Raw genomic sequence first — 19516 nt, 5'->3', positions numbered from 1 at the left:
AGCTGTGATTATGCTCCACAGTCAAATAGTGTGGGGCTTGTTTCCAAATGGAGAGCAGCTGATTAGAAATGTTTTGTGACTCCTTATTTTCTCAGTGCCACCGGTATTGTTGTTGTGTCACTAAGCTTTTTTTAAAAACTTTGCAGGGATTATAGGGAAAGTACTTGCCACCTTTCAATTATGAAGCTGTCAGTCTGTTGCAAATCAATCACAACACATTTAGTATATGTCATCTTGGTAATGCATTTCCCTATAAAGGATGGAGGTGTGTGTGTTGATGACTTACGGTGGCACTTGCCTCTCCTGGACTTATGGGGTGTACATAAAGTGAAAATTGTCAAATCAGTGTGAACAACCAATTGGGTCTTAGAGTATAAATGTTTTAAGAGAAGAAAATAAGCTGGATATATAATTAAAAAGCTGGATAATGGATTCCCTTGAACATTGGCTGAGATTTCTCACACTGATATCATAACGCTAAGCATGGGCAGAAATTTGATTTATTAAGGAGGAGGTCTGAGAGGAGGATGTTGGTTGTAAGTGGAGTCTTTGAGGTACAAAATTAAAGTTCTTTGCTGCTTGGTACTGGTGTGTGAAACTATGCCAGGAAATCAGCCTTTTTCAAATCAAGGTACAAGAGAAAGCAGAGAGGACACTCTGTGAACAAAGAAGCAGTCCTCTCTACTTCTAGAGGGCAAGGTTAGAAGTTTGATTCTTTGTGATTTTTTTTTAACAATGTTAAGGAAAACCTAATAATCAGTGCTATAACTTAAAAGTTGAAGTTCACGTGCTCAATAAACACTAATGTAGACTTGCAACAAATACTAATAAAACATAAATCATTAATACAATTAAAATTATTTTTCCTTAGTCTTTAATGGATATATAAAATGTTGCTTATTTCAGATTCAATCAGAAATGCAAATGAGTAAAATTAAAAACAGCATGCATGTAACAGTAATAAATGTCTCAAATGTTTATTGTACTGGAATACTTTGCAAAACTATCTCATTATTTGGTTATGGTGCTGTACTTGTAAATTCTCAAATATTTTATTCTGTTTTAATAGATTCTTTCAATGAGAGGACAGCAGAATGGTTCTGTTGTGTTCTTAGGTATGTTATATACGGTATTTATTTCAGGTTCAACTGTAAAGAGAAACATTCAACAATATAAACCCAGGATTCAATCCAGCTCGGCATTTACAGCAACAACATGACAAAGTGTTGACAATTATTTCCTTTGCACCGGAACTGTATCATCTGGGGTGAGAGACGATTGTGCTGCTGTGGTTCACTGGCTCCACTTTGGTGATTCAGCACAGATGAGCTGTGCTGCCCATGGTGAGCTGCAGGCACAGATCTACATCTTATTGACACTGCTGATAGAAGGGTAAAGAAAGCAGACTTTGAGTGTTGACTTTGAAAGGAATTGGTGGCTATATTAAAACGAACACAGTACCAAAGCCTGTATGTAGAATAAAGGACTTTGCATACTATTCTTGAGTGTTTTGTAAATCAGTTGTCAGTGCTGATGCAATACTATTTTGATTTTTTTGTACCAAAAAGATACTGGACCATAATTGACCCTAAATTATATATTCCTTTGTTGGTGTTTTTTCCCCCCCTGTATTCCTACAATGTTTTTGACTTTTGGGTTGTTTGCAACAAGAGGATTTTTTTTGCAACTGTTTCATTTTTAGCTTCAGCTAATTTTATTTGTCCTGTATTTTGTTCAAACTATTCAGACACAATATCTGCATCTCACCATAACTGATGATATAAAACCAGTCAAAGTATTTGGGGGCAATCCTAGCATAACAGACCACCACCAGTGGGTCATCATCAGATGGGTTGGAGGTTCTGGTTTCTGTAATAACTCTGGAAGGTCTGGTCTAGTTATTCAGTCAGGCTTTGGTGACATTGCCCCTTCGTAAAAGTAATTGGTTTGGTTGCTTTCAAAGGCATCTGACATTATTAATCAAAAAGCAAACCTTCTGAATCCAGTTTGGGGTTGCAGGCCACAACTAACCTGGACCAGATGGCCCTGACACCTGCCTCTTGGTTACCTGATACTTGTGCTGAGCATAAGTCTGATGTCAATGAAGTCCCCACGGTGAGGGAATTCCCAGTGGAGAAAAGGCCTGCACTTTCAGCCTGACATATTTAATACAAGAGCAAACTTTTGCTGCAGCTAGAAATCAGAAAATGCTGTAAATACTCAACAGCTTAGGCAGCTGGAGAGTGGTTGCTTGCCACTGGTTTGTCTGGAACCCCAGGCTGGTTTCTCTTAGTTTGGGGATATTTCCATCAAATCTCCAAAGAGAATATGCTCTAGGGAGCTGTGAAATTTTAATCTTTTCCAACATTGATCCTCAGTTGATTTTATACCCATAATATTGCAATTCAAAACAAAACTGTATTGATAATCAAAGTGACAGATGTTAAGTGCTGACATCAAGCAGATCCCAAGACAGGTATAGCATGGAGTTTTAACTCTCGGTGACATCAATGTCACAGCACTTTGCGTGAAGGAGAGAGGGTATAGAGATGGTCATCAGAGTACAGGCATGATGTGCTTGTAGGAAATGGTGACTCATGTCTTGTCTGTGTTCTGGCTATCTTCGTTATTAAATCCATCAGATCAAAGACTCCAGAGACTCTTCATGAATAGCTGCTGTTTTAGATTTGGTAACCACGTGGTGGCACTACATCACATTAAAGCAGATCACCTGTTTTTGACATGCAAATCAAATCCTAGAGGAGTGCCAGCAATGATATTTACCAACACTGCCCCTCCCTGCAAAAAAAATTGCTCATGGAGGAAGCCATCTGTGTTATGGGGTTCAAGAATAGAACTTTTTTGTTTCCTTCTGTTATTGACAGGAGCAAGGATCCCACTGCAGACTGTCAGTCATTGCATGTTGCCATGGGAAGAGTTGTGCCTGTGAGCCAAAAGTTTTATTTATGACTGCACAAACAACAGAACAAGAGCTAACGAAAACTACCACAAAAGCACCAGCATGGAATCTCTGATGTTTCAATTTGCCTTCAGTGAATCACACAGATGTTTATCTCTCAAATGAACACAAATAAACCGACTTCTCGCAATCCGAACTCTGGCATGCAGGAACTCTCTACTCTATTGTTAATCTCCTCTGTTTATATCCATATCCTTTGAAACTTTCTTTTCTGTAAACATACCCAGGAAAGTTTCCTGTGGGCTTTTTCTTTGATTGGCAGACATTTAACCACAATGTGCCGAGAGCAATGCGATTGCTTGTTTAAACAGGGACAAAACCTGATCTCCATTCTAAGTATATTGTACAATGATTAATGATATATTGCAGGGGTCTCTTAGCAGCGTTTTCCAGCCCTTCTACAAATTACAACTTACAGCTTGATATTATTTTCTTTTTCAGCAGTTTGATTCAGTAATTAATGCCAACTTCAGCCAGCTCAATTTCTTGAGTTTTTCTGACTCCAGAAAGCAGAGTTTAATGGAAACCTCTGACCTCATGTATGTATATCAGCAGAGAGTCTGAGATTGCTGGCATTATTTTCACTGGAATTCCCTGGTTCCTGCTGAGGTCTGGATCTGTGGAATTTTGTGCCCACGTACAAATCTTTACCTCTTATGTACAATAAGCAGTATTCCCACTGGAACTCAAATACCACATGTGTGTCACACACATATAAAGATGGACGGCTGCACAATATTAATGAAGCAGGCATGCATTCTGAAATTAAATAAAAACAGAAAGGAAATGAAGGAAGGAAAACAGAATCCTGGCTGTGACATTAATGAGCATGTCTTAAGATCCAATATTGAAAAACAGTCTCGGGATATTAAATCCATACTGGCAGATTAGTGAAGCTGGCCTGTTCATATTAGATCCTTTCAACATATGTTCCAATTGATTTTTTTTTTAGCTGAGGCAGCAGGCAGAATGTCATTTTTGTGGAGAGAGGTACTTGAAAAGAAAGACTTGCATTTATATACAACCTTTCACTTTGTACCAAAGTGATTCAGAGCCAGTGAAATAAATCTGAAGTGTGTCATGGCCGCAGAGTATGAAACACAGCAGTCAGTTGACACAGACCAAGGCCCCACCAATAGTGGTGTGATATTTATTAGATAAGATAAGGTATCTTTATTAGTCACATATACATCAGAACACACACCTGAAAGAGTAGAGAGTGGCCCTGTTTAACAACTAGCTATTGGAGATGGGGAGGCAGGGGGCGGATTTAGCTTAAGGGAATGAAAGTGGGCAGTGGAAGGAGTTTTTGTGAGGGAGCTCGTCTGAGGTTGCGATCTTAATTCTGTTGGATTTAGCATAGTTAAGGAGATGGACCAAGGGAAGATAATTGCAAGGGTTATAAATTTTTCTAGGCTGAGGAGTGATTCAGCAAATTGGAAACAAGGTTAACAAGTGTCAGAGCAATGAGAGGTAGATAAAGAGGAGATTCAAGAGTATTGGTATTGGTTTATTATCGTCACTTGTACCAAGGTACAGTGAAAAAATTGTCTTGCATGCTGTTCGTACAGATCAATTCATTACACAGTGCATTGAGGTAGTACAGGGTAAAATGTCACAGCTACAGGGAAGTGCATTGCAGGTAGATAATAAGGTACAAGGTCAAACAAGAGGTTCATGATAAACATATTCCCACAAAGAAGAAGGGTGCGATTGCTAAATCTGGAGCACCCTGGAGGATAAGATGAGAAAGGCTAAGAAAAAGCTGAGAAGTTTTTGTCAGATACTGAGACCTCAGTACTGAAGTAGGCCTGGAAAAATATGGAAAGTGTAGGGATGAATATCCTGGATTGCGCTTCTAGAGGAGATGGTAGGATCAAATACAATCACTATGTTTAAAAGGTATTTAGACAGACACTTAAGTAAGCAAGGCATTAAAAGATACTGTCCTAATGTGGGCAAATGGGATTGGTGTAGCTGGGTAAAAAGGTTGTCATGGAGACGATGGGCCAAAGGGCCCATTTCGGTGCTGTACATCCCTGTGACTCTAAATTAAATGAGACATTAGAAGTGCAAAGAGAGGGCGTGAAGAAATATTGGCAAGTAAAACCAAAGAAATTCTGACGATGTTTTAAAGGTACATAATGAGACAGAGAATAACCAAGGGAAGAGAAGAGGTGTTAATCAGGGACAGGCAGCATGATTAAGGGAAAATCTAGTTACCTTAGCTGTGTAAGAGATTCTGGGTTCTTCTTTGAGGTAGTAAAAAGGCGAATCAGTCAAAATGGAGCCTATGTGGACTGTGGCACGGCTTTTGTTAAGGTCCCATTTGTCAGCCTGGTCAAAAAGGTACCTATATGATCCAAGGGAGAGCAGTAAATTAGATCCAAAATTTGCCAATGAGAGGAAGCAAAGGATAATGGTTAACCAATGATAAACCCTCTCTATCCAAACTGTGCAGAATTTTTTGAATTCTCTGCAAAAGAGGGCTGTGGAGAATTAGTCACTGAGTATATTCAAGACAGGAATTAATGGATTCTTGAATTTTTAGAGTATCAAAGGGACATGGGGTAAGTACAGGATGGCGGTACTGAGGTAAGAGGTCAGCCATGACTTTACTGAATTGCAAAGAAGGCACGGTGGGCTGAGTGGCCTACTCTTGCTTCTATTTCTTATGTTCTTACATTACTGGTGAGTTTCCACAGGACTCATGACATATATTTCAATGATTTAGACTTAAATATAGGGGGGATGATAAACATGTTTGTAAATGATACAAATAACTGACTGTATGGTTGACAATGAGGAGGAAAGATAGAAATGATGCAGTCAGTTTGGCATCGAAATGGTACATGGAATTTAATACAAATTAGGAGCAGGGATAAGCCACTCAAGCCTCATTTGCCATTCAATGAGATCATGGCTGATCTGACTGTAACCTCAACTCCCCATTTTTGACTACCCCGGTAACCTTTCACCCTCTTGGTTATCAAGAATCTTACTTACCTCTCTGTTAAAATTTTCAAAGACTCTGCTTCTACCACCCTCTGAGGAAGAGGATTCCAATGACCATCTGAGAGCAGATATTTTGCTTTGTATCTGTCTTAAATGGGTGACCCTTTATTTTTAAACAGTGACCCTTAGTACTAGACTCCCCCACGAGAAGGGACATTCTCTTCACATTCATCTTGCCAACACCACTCAGAATCTTGCATGTTTCAATTAAGTTCCCTCTCACTCTTCTAAGCTCCAATGGATATGAAATAAAAACACAAAGCGCATTAAAAATCAAGGGGTCAGGTAGCATCTGTGGAAAGAGAAATAGAGTTAATATTTCAGGTTGAAGCCCCTTCATCAGACCTGGGGGGAAGGGAAATTAGTTTTAACTTTCGTGGAAGGTGGGGAAGCAATAGATAGGGCGAAGGGAGTGTCTCTGACAGAGTGAGGTCACTGTTGACATGGAGATAAACTGTAGAGGGTGCAGAGGAGATTTACAAAGACATTGCAAGGAGTGGAAAATTGTAGCTGTGGTGATAAGATGGAATTGTTTTCCTTGAAACGCAGGAAGCTGAAAGGAAACCTAATTCAGATGTATAAAAATATTAAGGGCCTGGATAGAATGGACAGGAAGGATCTGTTTCCCTTAGCAGAGGGGCAAAACCAGTGGGATTAGATTTAAAGTAATTGACAGAAGGATTAGAGGTGAAATGAGGAAATTTCTTTTCACCCAGTGGGTGGTAAGAGCCTGGAATTAATTGTGGGAAATTGTAGTGGAAATTGAGGCAGAAACCCTTATCACATTTAAATAGTACTTGGCCGTGAACTTGAAGAGCCATGATCTGAAGGGCCATGGACTGAGTGCTGGGAAGTGGTATTAGGCTGAAAAACTCTTTTCTGACTGGCAGGCAAATTTTCAATGATTCTATTAATAATGTGGCACTTTTGACAATGCAGGACTCCCTCAATATAGCAGAGGAGCAGATGGATTTTTTTCTGCTCAAGTCTCTGGAGTACAGCTTGGACCCATACCACAACCTTGTGACTAAGAGGCAAAAATGTTACCACTTAATCAGGTCTAAAACTTGGGTCGGTGTGAAAGGATTTGGTCGGCGTTGCGGACTAATTCAACATAGGTATTATTCCAAGGTCGTATTGACATGCATCTAAGTTTACTGATATGAAACTTATCCTAAAATAATTTTTTTTTTGCATTGTGATGGTGTCTTTTTATAGTTAAAGTGCCCTAAATATGCTTCATGGTGAAGATCAGATTTCAAACACGTCTGAGTTCCAAATATAACATAGTGACGGCGTTACCCACTTATTTAATTTTACTGCCTATTCACACTTCCTGTTATAGTTTGTTAAGTTTTAGCTCAATTGTATTTCAATTGTTCCATGGATGATGGACACTTGTTAAAGGTTTCATGTATATATGCATTTTTTGTGCTGTGCATACAAAGATTTCTGTGTCAATTGGAGTGACTTTATACAAATTCTTCATTATTCAACATGTCTGGTAACCACAGTGATAAACTTATTTTCATTTTTCAAACTGATTTAATCTAGGCAATTGCATGAATATAATTTCTTGGATCTTTCTCCTTTCCTGAATATGTACTCAGAATCATAGAGTTTGACAGAGCAAAACACGAGAAATGTTTTGATCTCTGAGGATGCCAAAGGATGTCATGGGATGATTCTGTGTATACTCAGGCAATAGGAACATATGACACTCCACTGGTCTTGATTACAATCTCAGTCTCAATCTAAGATATTGGAAAAATAGTCAATAATTCAACCCAGCTCATGGGAACTAATTTTGGCAGCTGGTGCGATTCCTGTTTTATTTTGAACCTGAATTGCCTAATTTCTGATGTTCAGGACTGAATTATTTCTTTCACCATGGTAGTATATTGATCAGCTGAAAAGCTGACAAATGGAGCACTTACTCTCTGCCTTCTTCAAATGCTAGACATTTCTTCTGAGCTGTTGATGTGCAGATTCTTTTACTGGGAGCACATGAGGTTAAATTATGTTTGTAACTTCACATAAATTTAAATACCTGGATGGAAAATTGTACACAATGAACTGAATATCACATTTTGCTCTCCCAGTGAATAATGTTTATCAGGCAACAACTTCCCTATTTAAATAGACCACTGCGCTGTCAAAAATACTCAAATGCAATTACACTCCCACTCTAAACAGAGGGTAAGTATTTACTGGGCCAGTTAAAGGCTAATAGTCCATCAACTAGATTTGAACTATCTACCTCAATAGCCGCCTCTATAAAGCCATTAGCTTTTGACTGATTTTTCTTGCCCCTGAGGTCTTTCTCCAGCTGGGTTTCCAGTTTTTAATGTGAGTCTTCACATTTGAACTATTTTTCTGTAATGGATAGATGGCCTGGATCAAACTTGTTAATTCTTTCATCCTTGAAACTTCCAGTAAAAACAACAGGAAATTCCTCGATTACTGTTTCTAATTAAATTCCTGAAACTTCTAAAATTCCTTGTTGATGCTTTTCCTTTGTCATTTTTTTCCTTCCCCCTATATTCTGCAGATTTTAGAATAGTAACTTAGTTAGTAATTACTTCCTGATTTACCTCAAACCTTCTTCTCAACTGTGGTGATATTTGGCAGTGCAACTGTTGGTTCATCATAATTTTTCAATTAAAGATACATTATACATTCCTCCTAACACCAACTAACTAAACTCTAATATTTCCATTCCAGTGTGATCGTTCGATTGGAAAGGATTCTGATTCACCTTTTAACATTTGTTAAAATGTAATTCTTCTTAAATGTTGATTGGAAAAAATAATGTTGAGGTGGGTTCTAGTCCCGTTCTATCCTGCTCACCATTGTTCTTTCACTGGTTAACTAAAAGTGGCACTAATTGCAAATTGGTGCAGGGTACAATCCTGACACAACTGATAGTAATCTATTAGTTCAGATTGCAGTAGCCTTCCCAACGCTGCCTAAAAATTAAAATTACTTAATTTAAACTTCAAGATCCACTTCAAGAACTGTAGGCATCTTCAGTTTCTAAGTGAAATGTTTCTAATATTATAACTTGTACGTTATTTCATTCATATAATAATGAGATTTCCTGCTCTGGATCTACTCTGTCCTCAACAGTCTCCACAGAGATAACCTGAAACTTCTTTTTGGCATGTTTGACTGTATTTCAAAGTCAAAGTATGAACTCTGAGGAAAAGAAAGTGATTTTACAGGTGTTATTCATCAAGCTATGGTTAGGGAAAACCATGAAGGCAAACAAAATTTCTTCTGTTTTAATAAAAGCTAAAATCGTCAGCGAAACAAAGTTTTGTTGCAAATCTTCTGCAAGCATCAATAATATTTGACTAGCTCTCAGAAGATTTCATGTGCTCATTGCAGCTAAAGAATTTATAAAGTCAAGAAATTAGTGGTGGTGATACCACATTTGTGGATGTCTCCCGGACCTATTCAGATGACTATCCTCTGCAAGTGGATGTGGTACACAACTTAATAAGTGGATGCATGCCTTGGCAAATAAAAAATGAAAACTTTAGATATTCACTTAATATTGACTATAGACATTCTTAGATTTAAATTACAAATTCACACTGAAATAATCCTCCTTACTCAGTTTATTTGCATTGTATAAGTGGCTAGCTGAAATGTGTTATTAGCTTAAACAATAATGAACAACTGTTTACACTGTACAAAAGAGTTAAGCATGACATCCTGATTGATGATCCTGTAGATATATCACTGTTGTTCAATCATAAGTGCCCATGTTGTCTAAGACTCCCAATGTGCATATTTTTCTGCTCATTTATAGCTTTCAGAAATTGTTGTCGGGACTCAAACAATAACAGAGAGCCCTGTGCTGCTGACTTTTGTAGCAGCTGCTTTGTTTACATCCAATCATATGTCAGAATGTCATGCAAGTTTTTCGTCAATTGGGCCTGACCGTCTTCAATTGAGTTTGAATGAGTGGTGTTCAACCAATTGAACAGTAATAATGCAGGACAAGTTATACTACACTGGGAAATTGACGATAGGGAGGTCAGCAGAAGGCTAAGATCCCAGTTGTCTGCTATAGTACAGCCAGCCATCCGTCCCTGCCACTTATTATGATGAACTAGCTCGGTGAAAATATTTCTTTCTTCATTAATCTTCTTCCTACCACCATGATCATCAGCATGAGTGGAAGGGGACACAGGACATCACTCAAGAATGCTTCCAGATTCAGTGGGGAGGCCAAGAACGTGAAAAATCACTTGTACAGTTTTGGAATGTGTGTAGTAAGTGCTCCTATTCTCTCACCACATGGAATGATCTGCATGGTTGCGTGGAGGTGGTCAGTAGTGGGGAAGGGGTGTGAGTGCTGGGAACAGTTGTGCGTAATTGCTGTGGTAAGAGGTACTTTAATGAAGTGGTATCCACAAACCATACAGAATCTCTTCAAACTGTTGTGAAAGTGGGACTGCCAGTCAATCAGAAGGCTCAGGCTTCATATTAAAAGACCAAACCATATTTTTTATACATAGAGTACACAAACTAAGACTGCTTTGTGATATCACAATGATGTGATGTCAGATTGGAGTCAAGGGGGATGAAGCTGGTTAAATATCAATGTATTTCATAGAAAAGTGAAAACACACCAACTGTAACTGAAAAGTTAAAACCCTTAAGAAGCGATTGATGGTAATAATGGACTTCAATGTTTCTGTCTTACCAAATTCAGGTTAGACAGAAAGATTGATATCTCGGATGTAAATACTGTGTCTATCTAATACTCCTAACAGGATTGTAATGCCTGCTAAATGGAGAGCTAAGCCGCCAATACAACCATATGGCTCCCTGACATGGCTACCAGTAATATTTTCAGTCTCCACAAGATGTTTTACATTGAAATTCACCTGTTAACGATACATGTATCTCATCAGGTTTTCACTTCAATAGAAACAGCAAAGGTTCCGCAACCACTCACGCACTCCACCATCGACGCACAGTAGCAGCAGTTTGTACCATCTACAGGATGCACCGTGGCAACTCACCAAGAATCCTTAGACAGCACCTTCCAAACCCACCACCTCTACCAACCAGAACGATAAGGTTAGCGAAAGCACAGGGAACACCACCCCTTGGAAGTTGCTCTCCAAGCCACACACCATCCTGACCTGGAAATATATCGCTGTTCTTTCACCATCATTGAGTCAAAATTCTGCAACACTCTCTCCAACAGCATTGTGGGATACCCACACCTCAAGGACCGCAGCAGTTCTAGAAGGCAGCTTGTCACCATCTTCTTGCCCTTAACTAAGGATGGGTAGTTCAATGTTGGCTCAGTCCACATCCCTTGAATGAATACATAAAAAAAATTCACAGCATGACTGAGCAACATCGATTAAGTACTGATGTTATGCAAATATTGTAGAAGTGTGGTTTCCAGTAAGTTATGTTATTGGCAAAGTTAAAGTGATAAATAGAACAACACAAATAGCAGAGATTATTGTAATGCTTTACACAATAACAGTGATATTGTGACTTCATTCAAAGAGAATGTAGCTGAATTGCAAACTCACCACAATTATGAATACATTTTCAGCACAGCTGAGGTCCTTTGGTGACTGCACATCAAGGAAGAATTTGGATTTAGATACCACTGTTCACAGTCTTGGGGTATACATGCTTCACTGCTATGAGAAGCATTTTGTAAGTGGGGTCACTGTTATGTAGGGAGATGAGGTGGCCCACTTGTGTACAGCGGCTCCCCGGATGGCAAATCATCTGACTTACAGAAACTTGACTTTATGCAACTTCATCCTTACATTTTAAAAGATGTTTTCAAGATAGCAATGGCAATATTAAAATGTTTCAAGGTGTTCATTAATGACTGGATGGAGTAACGATTCCATTAGTTTAATTACGGATAGTGTTCTGGTGAATATTTGATGAAATGAAAGAATTATAGCAAGTGGATGATATGAGTAGCTGTAGAAGATCCCTTTCAAAAAGCATCTTGGTATCTTTATGTCCACATGACACTAGGCAGAGTTAACTACATAGAAATGTCAGCTCAGAATGTATGGAGACAAGTCTGGAGTTAGCCTTGATCCAATAACTTTCTGATTCAGATGCAGCACTGCAGTCACTGATGCAGAGACAGTCACAAGGCTCTTATGAGCAAAGGGAAGGTGACTGGACGAACATATAAGGGGGATGTCAGGGGTAAGTTTTTTATGCAGAGAGTGGTGGGTGTGTGGAACACACTCCCAGCAGAGGTTGTGGGGGAAGATACTTTAAGGACATGTAAGAGACTCTTAGATAGCCACATGAATGACGGAGAAATGGGGGGCTGTGTGCTTTAATTGAACTGTGGGGCGGATGGATCACTTCTGGATTTCCCAACCAATTAGGCTGAGGGGGTATGATGGGGATATGCACAATTGTCATTCCACTATTTAAAGACACATTGTGAGCATTACATTTGATGGACTCAGCAAGGAAACCCCCAGAATCACCGAAGCCTGGCTGGATGTCATGGTGAGCAGGGGTATTGTGTTCCCTGCTAGGATGAAGTCTGCAGCCAGCACCAAGAATGATTTGATGGAGGTAGCCATAGGATTCAACAGCAGGTTGTGGTGTGCAGAAGAATGACAATGACTCTTCCACAGAGAGGGTTACTTGCTCTGTTAGTGTACCGGGATACAGCTCCTGTCTACTGTACACCAACCCAGTACGTCTTGGTAAGGTTTTCACCTGATGACTCACACTTCACAAGCAAGTGAGAGCAGGTAGTGGAGGCAGGAACAGCAGTGGAAAGCTTTGTTATCCATAAGTTCTTGGGTTTGCGTAAAATTAATATTAGGCATGGCTTTCTGGTCTGCAGCAGTTATATTCGTTGAACGTTGCAATGGAGTAATTATGGACAGGTCGTAATCAATAGTGAGTAGTCAAGACTGGCATTGATACTTGTGGGACTGATCTGGATTGGCAGAAGAGTGAAAAGCAACAAGGGGTTATATTCTTGGAGGCTGAATGCGACTTGCAGTCATGGAGATGTTCCTGACCTTCTTTGTGCTGCTTTTTGGACACTGCCTGCATAAGCATCTTCCTCCTCTTGTTCTCCCGCTACTGCTTGTGTGAAGCATCGTACAATATTGTGCACCACCTCTGTTCTTGAGATTACGGCTGGTCGATTTTCAGAGCAGTAAGTGCACCCAATATACATTTCTAATATTCTTACTGATTGCTTGACACCATTTCTGGATTGCCTTGCTTATGGTTCTCCTGTGCTTGGAAGATAAGGTCACAGACACACTTTCAGTTTGTTCCTTTGGCCGCAGACAGTCTCTAGGTCTTCTTGGAGGTGTGAATGTGTTGGGGAAAAAAAGGGATGCCACAGGATGAAAGAATCATTGTAACTACCCCAAAACTTTGTGCTCACTTGGACAAAGATCCTCTTGTGATGACTCGACTCTGGAAAGTTAATGGTTTGGAAGTGTAGCCAATGAATGAACATTCCAGGGTGATCTTGAAACCACACTCCTTCAGTCCGTTGAAGGTTAGAGCTGTGGAAAGCCAGTCTGAACCACAAACCCGTGCGCTTGCTCATTCTGGCTGGTTTCATTGTGGTGGAGTTAAGGTAAGGTTAAGAATAAGGTATCAGCCAGCTGATGTACATATGACTGGTCAACCATGAAATCCTGCACATCGCTGGCAGAGGACTGGAAGGATCCTAAGGTACAGAAGCTAAGAACGGTATCCATTATAAGGAAGTGGTAGAGCATATTCACCGGATCCAGCAGGCAGCAGTTCTTCGTCTAACACGTTACAAAGACCTTCCACAATCTGTTGTGACAGCCTGCTTCCCCCATTCATCGATGCCAAGAAAACTGATCCCCTGTGTGTAACAACTATGAATTGGACCTCTCTGCATCCCCTCCCTTGTGTACTGCTGTAGATGTTGAGCAGCCTGCTATTCTTCCTGAGGCTTCTGGGTTGCATCTCCTCCTCTGGGTCCCACAGTATTACCTGAGGAGAACACATTGTAATATCCCATGCAGAGCCACTAACTCCAAGAAGTAAGCAGGCAGATACCAAAATGTTCAGACTGAACAAAGTTTAGTCAACTCAATTAACACAAATCCTATCAAGTGTTCCTGCAAACTTTCTTAAATAAAGAATCAACACAACTCCTGTGAAGAAAGTCTTTCACAGAGTCACTGGGGCTGCTGGCTGCTTGGAGGCTGCGGTATTGATGGTTAGATCTGATTATTAATTCCACGGCCCTCAATACCACTGTGTTCTGGTGACGGATTCACTGGTGAGTCTCAGGAAGCTCATGTGCTCTGCGTTAAATTCACAAATTTCTGTGAAGATTAGCCTCAAAGAACAATAGTAACATATCACTTGTCAACCCACCTCTCCTTTATGGGTTTCCTGATTACAATCTGACACACGTGGGGCAAATCACAAAGCTGTTGGGTTTGCATTAAGTTTCAGGCATTGCTTTCTTTGCAGTTTTATTCCCTGCCACCTCCCCACCCCCCACCAAAACCCACCTGATCACCTGGATTAAACTCCCCCCCCCCCAGTATTGATAAAGAAAGATAAATGGAACAGTGAGCAAATATCATATGATTTAAAACAGAAATTCTCTGAAATGCAATTCAACAAATAACTGAAGTGGGAGATTGGTTTGATGAACTGGTGACAAATGCCAGCACAAAGGTTGACTGAGGAGCACTCAGTTCTGGCAGAACATTACAGACAGGCACATGGATCCCAGCAAAGCCAAATGCTGTTTGATATACAGTTAGACTCTTCAAAAACACTGCTCATGGGATTGTTTAATGAAGCAGTCTGTTAATTTCTCCAAAATGCTTTGCTTATTTTTTTTAAACACCAAGTACAAAATTTTCAAATGAAAATATTGCACTAGGCAAAAGATATATTAGTCAGGATGTTACGAAAATATCATTGCCATGTATGGTAACATTGGGGTTTGAGGCAGAGTATGGGAGGTCCCCAGTGATCCTCTGACCCACCCATAGATCATTGCCATGTATGGTATTGTGAGTCTAATCAAATTGTTGACTTGCTGCTGAAAAGCATCTGTGATCATGTTATTAAATATATTTCAAAGAGAGAGCACATAAACCCACCCCACCACTCAACACACCCAGACTAATCACAGCACAGTTTAAGCACCAATAGGACATATGTTAGACAATTTTCCAGAAATTACTTGGTTTAATTTACTAGATCATGTGCTGGGTGAAAATGTTTTGGTTCAGAGTTCGTTTAGTTGAGAGGTCACATTGACAACATCGATTGTACAATAACCATATACATTCAATCACGTTCAAATAAGGTATGAGAAAAAGTTTTCAGTATTTTTGAAAGATGAGCTGATTCAAAAGATAAGTGCAGCCATTTAAATAACATCTTTATAATTAAAGATGTATTTTGTTCCCGGATGTGAACAAGAAGCAAGATCCATTAGCAGATTGTAAAAAGATGGTGTGTAAAATGGTTCTACTGTGAAGAGACTGCAGGTTTAGCCTGTTTCACACACAGCAACTGAGCAAGTTGCCATCTGTGGCTCTTCTATTTACTTATGCTAGCAAATAGAGAGCGGTTTCTGACATTGTGCATGTTGGAAATTAAGGCAAGCCTGTATGCACAAAATTTTCCATCCACTTAAAAACAGTCACATCTAAATTCTTAATTTTCACTGCCAACAGGTGAAATTCCCTTCTGGCAATTATAAGTCCAAATATTTTCCTTGAACCTTCTGGTACAGAGGATTCACTGTAAAGGATAGACCTGAGAAAATAGGATAGATGTCTTATAAAGTAATCGTAACTTACCCACTGAAGGGGAAGGAATTATAGGTTACAGGAAAATAAGTAGAGGAATGGGATTGGCAATAGACTCATAGACCAGCATAGACTCAATGGACCGAATGGCCTCCTTCTATGTGAGAAAATATGAACATATTAATTTCTTTTGATGAGTAATCTACTGACTAGAGTTATTTTCCAGTCATCAATTGTGATGGTCAGTTTTGAAACTCAGCAATCATCTCCCCATTTATGCAGCCATTCTTTTCAACTTGGCAGAACATTTTGACTACAGCAGTCCTCCATGGCAATTATTGTCCGAGGGGCAGAAGGCATGAAAGAAAATTGCTTTCCCCAGCTACACAGTGCATTCTGTTAAAAATAATTTATAGCTGGGAATACTTTCTCGACAGTTCTCAAACTTCAAGGTTCAAATGCTGGTTATAAAAGTTGCTTTTTGAGGTTTTAACATCCCGTACAATATCTCAATGGCATTAATGCCTTGGAAATAATCCGAGTGTCTTTTTTTTTGCATATTAGCTTTCCAACGAAAATAACTAAATGGTCAGATTTTTAATTTCTTTTGGTGGTGCACTATTTCTCCTGTTTAAGATTTCTTTGTGCACTTCTTCAAGCAGTCTAATTATAACATAGTTTGTGGATTTTTCAACTAAGAGCTTATTGCTGGAGTTATTGCAAATGACAATAGTTTCACATTACCTACACCTTTGTATAGTGCATTCTAACGCAATAAGTCACAATTCCTGATTGGACAGTTAGCCTGATCTGATTTATAGTGCTGTTACATTGTCTGAGCAGCTTGTGTTAACAGTCCTCACTGATATTTGTTCTCGACAGTCAGCAGAAGGGACATTACTGAATGACTTTACAATACAGGATTTCTGCTCACAGCCATTGCACCCATCGAAAGGGAACAATTATTTCTAAACTGCTACAATGATGCAAAATTCATTAAAAAACAAAATTTGGTAAAAAAGTAACTTGGACACAGGGGAAAAGTCAGAATATCTTAAAAATACTGAGACAGATTAAGAACGCTTAGGTTTAGTTTAAAGTTGTTGCAAAAATTGCAGGTCAAATTAAAATAAAACACACATGGTTTTTCACAATACTTCCTGAAAGATAAAGAAAAGATAAATTAAAACATCATTGCAGTTAACATCATTCTGCATATTCATGCTGATACATCAGCACTTGGGATATGTATCAGTTAACATTAGGTGAGTTGGTATCCATTTTAACATTCTTACAGTTAAAGCATTTAAAATATAATTGCCTAACCTCTTAAGTGGAACCGCATTTCAGTGCAAACAGACCCCCTCTGCTGAGGCCTCCAATCACGAAGATGCTTTCAGCAAAGTGGTTTGATTGAGTGAACTCTGACATTGGAATAATCACAGAGTACAAAGTGTGCTCCTCTACTGCTTATGTGTGGTCCCAGCAGACCCTGTCCTGTTGATGTCTGGCTCTGATAAGTTCAAAGTTCAACACAAGAGGCCTATCACTATACTCACTGAACTATGAAAAAGGATAGACTGTGGCTGGGGATTCTGTATGCTTTTAAGGGAGTGAATTGAAAAGAGAAAGCTTTACCTTGCTGCACTGAGGAATTTGTATAAAATCTCAAATTTGTGTTGTGGTTATTTATGTGGATAAACTGGGAACAAAATAGAGACCTACTCTGAAAGAAAACACTCAAAAATAGGAGCCAAAAGTAGCACAGCATTCAATTTTCAACATATTGCAGAAACTAATCACAGTTTTGCAGAAAAGATGGTTAGAGTTAAATCCTTTGTGGTATTTTCATGCCAGCCTCTTGCATGTCACATGGTGTTAATTACATAAAATAATAAACTTCTTTAGAATCAGTATATTCACAGACCCAAAGAGATGTCAATCCACTGAATTATTCAATGATGAAGCAGAGCTCACTAATTGTGGCATTTCAAGGTGATTTTATAGAAATGTTAAATGTGAAGGGAAAACCACTTAAATCTTAAACCACATGGTTGGCAATACAATAAAGATATATTTTCAAATTTAAGTGCAAATAATGACTTTTATTCTGTAAAAATAAGAGCTTTGAGAAAGATACAATGAAAGGAGGGTATACAATATTCTCATTATTATTTACTCTGCTCCAATGATGCAAGTTTGTAATCAGATTACATTGACAGCACAGATTTGTGCTGTTTTTCTTTCTAAGATATAGATCACAAGTCCACAGGATACTTACAGATGAGGAAAGCATTCAGTCCGTCTTAAGTCATCGTTCCAGAACCACATTACCACACTCCACTCCAGCAATTGTTGCGTCCAGATGTTTTTTAAATGATTTCAGTGCTTTTGTCAGCCTGCCTGGAAATTAATTCCAAGTGTTAATCACTCCATGTGGGGAGAACACCACCTGATTTCAGTTCTGAAATTTACCTTCCACTAGTTCAAACCTGTGACCTCTATCCTGCTTCCACTGTTGTACAGGGAGTAATGTTCTGGATTCACTTTTTTTCTTATTTTATATGACCCAATGAAATCACTTTTCAGATGTTTCCTTTCTGAAATAAAAATCCAAGTCTATCTCATCTTTCCTCATACTTCAGATCCCTGACTCTCGGGAGCATTCTTGTGGCTCTTCTATGCATTGTCTCCAGTGCTCTAGCAATTGCCTTGGTGTTTTTCTGGGTGATCAAAATCAGGGTCAATGTATGGTCTGACTGGGACACCATTCAGTGTGACACTTCTACATAGTGAAATGTCTGGTTTTGTCAAACGGTTGGACATATTGAATGCCGCATCTTCTAGGTCAATTTCTATTTCAGCCTTAGCTGTTCAAAAATCATCCTGACAGCATGTGTATCACCCATTATTTTTCCTTTTTATCTGCAATAAAATTCACCTGCAATTTCATAGCCCACTCACATACAGTTTATCCTACAACAGGGCTAACTGTTATGATTCCGATGGGACTCCTGGGTTTGGCATCAGCTGTTAATTTGTCCAGATTCTGAATATAAAGTTTTAAAGCAGTTTGGTTTTAAAAAGATTAAGTGACTAAGTGATATTATTATGGGTTTCAACAGTGCTCTCTGTTCTCATTTTTCAATTTTGCGACTTGCAAGACGCTTCACCATGGCAACAATGTCTGCAAACAACGCTCCGAATTACAGCCCAGTTATTATGTGAAGAAACTGTTTTCCTTCTGAACCTTGAGAGGGATAACAGTTATTAAACTTTGCAATTTATTAATTGATCGACCGCACGTCTGTTTACTGAATTCTTTTCCAGCATCTTGACTAGTTGTCTTTGTTCAAAGAGCTGAACTAAAAATTAGATGCAGGATTTTACATTCTGATCAATCAAATTAGCTCCATTGTGTTCCCAGGATGCCATGCAAGTCCTGGCTCTCTTTGCGTAACTGAGGGACTGTGACTGATCAATGGTACGTGCAGATAAACCGCTCTCAGGGGAAAATTGTATTTGGCATCAGTTTTGCCTCAAATTCAGGAAGGAAACTCGGATGCTCATCCAAATCGTGAAGTACCCACAACAGCCTGGTGCATTGCTATTACCCATTCTACCAGTATAACATGCAGTCTAAATTCTCTGAGTTTTCAGAGAAATGCATAATATAGATTGAGGAGATTAGCTAGTCACTCCCCTCACCTCT

General features: G+C 39.1%; 2 long non-coding RNA genes across 2 annotated transcripts in view; one reads left to right on the top strand and one right to left on the bottom strand.

Annotated features, from left to right (window-relative positions):
* Positions 1 to 1277, top strand: part of LOC127570861 (uncharacterized) — a 33213-nt gene extending 31936 nt beyond the window's left edge. The window contains exon 3 of the long non-coding RNA XR_007956412.1: positions 1143 to 1277. This is a non-coding gene — a long non-coding RNA (uncharacterized LOC127570861). The remainder of the gene's footprint in view (positions 1 to 1142) is intronic.
* Positions 1273 to 18829, bottom strand: LOC127570860 (uncharacterized). The gene is made up of 4 exons (XR_007956411.1): positions 18746 to 18829; positions 18086 to 18207; positions 5204 to 5333; positions 1273 to 1381 (listed from the first exon to the last, which is right to left on the bottom strand). It is a non-coding gene; the product is annotated as an uncharacterized LOC127570860 (long non-coding RNA).
* Positions 18830 to 19516: the final 687 nt, after the last annotated feature.

Source organism: Pristis pectinata, chromosome 5 (assembly GCF_009764475.1).
Source record: "Pristis pectinata isolate sPriPec2 chromosome 5, sPriPec2.1.pri, whole genome shotgun sequence".
In the NCBI taxonomy this organism is placed as follows: Eukaryota; Metazoa; Chordata; class Chondrichthyes; order Rhinopristiformes; family Pristidae; genus Pristis; species Pristis pectinata.
The sequence above is the reverse complement of the archived record's forward strand: the minus strand, read 5'-3'. Positions and strand labels throughout refer to the sequence as shown.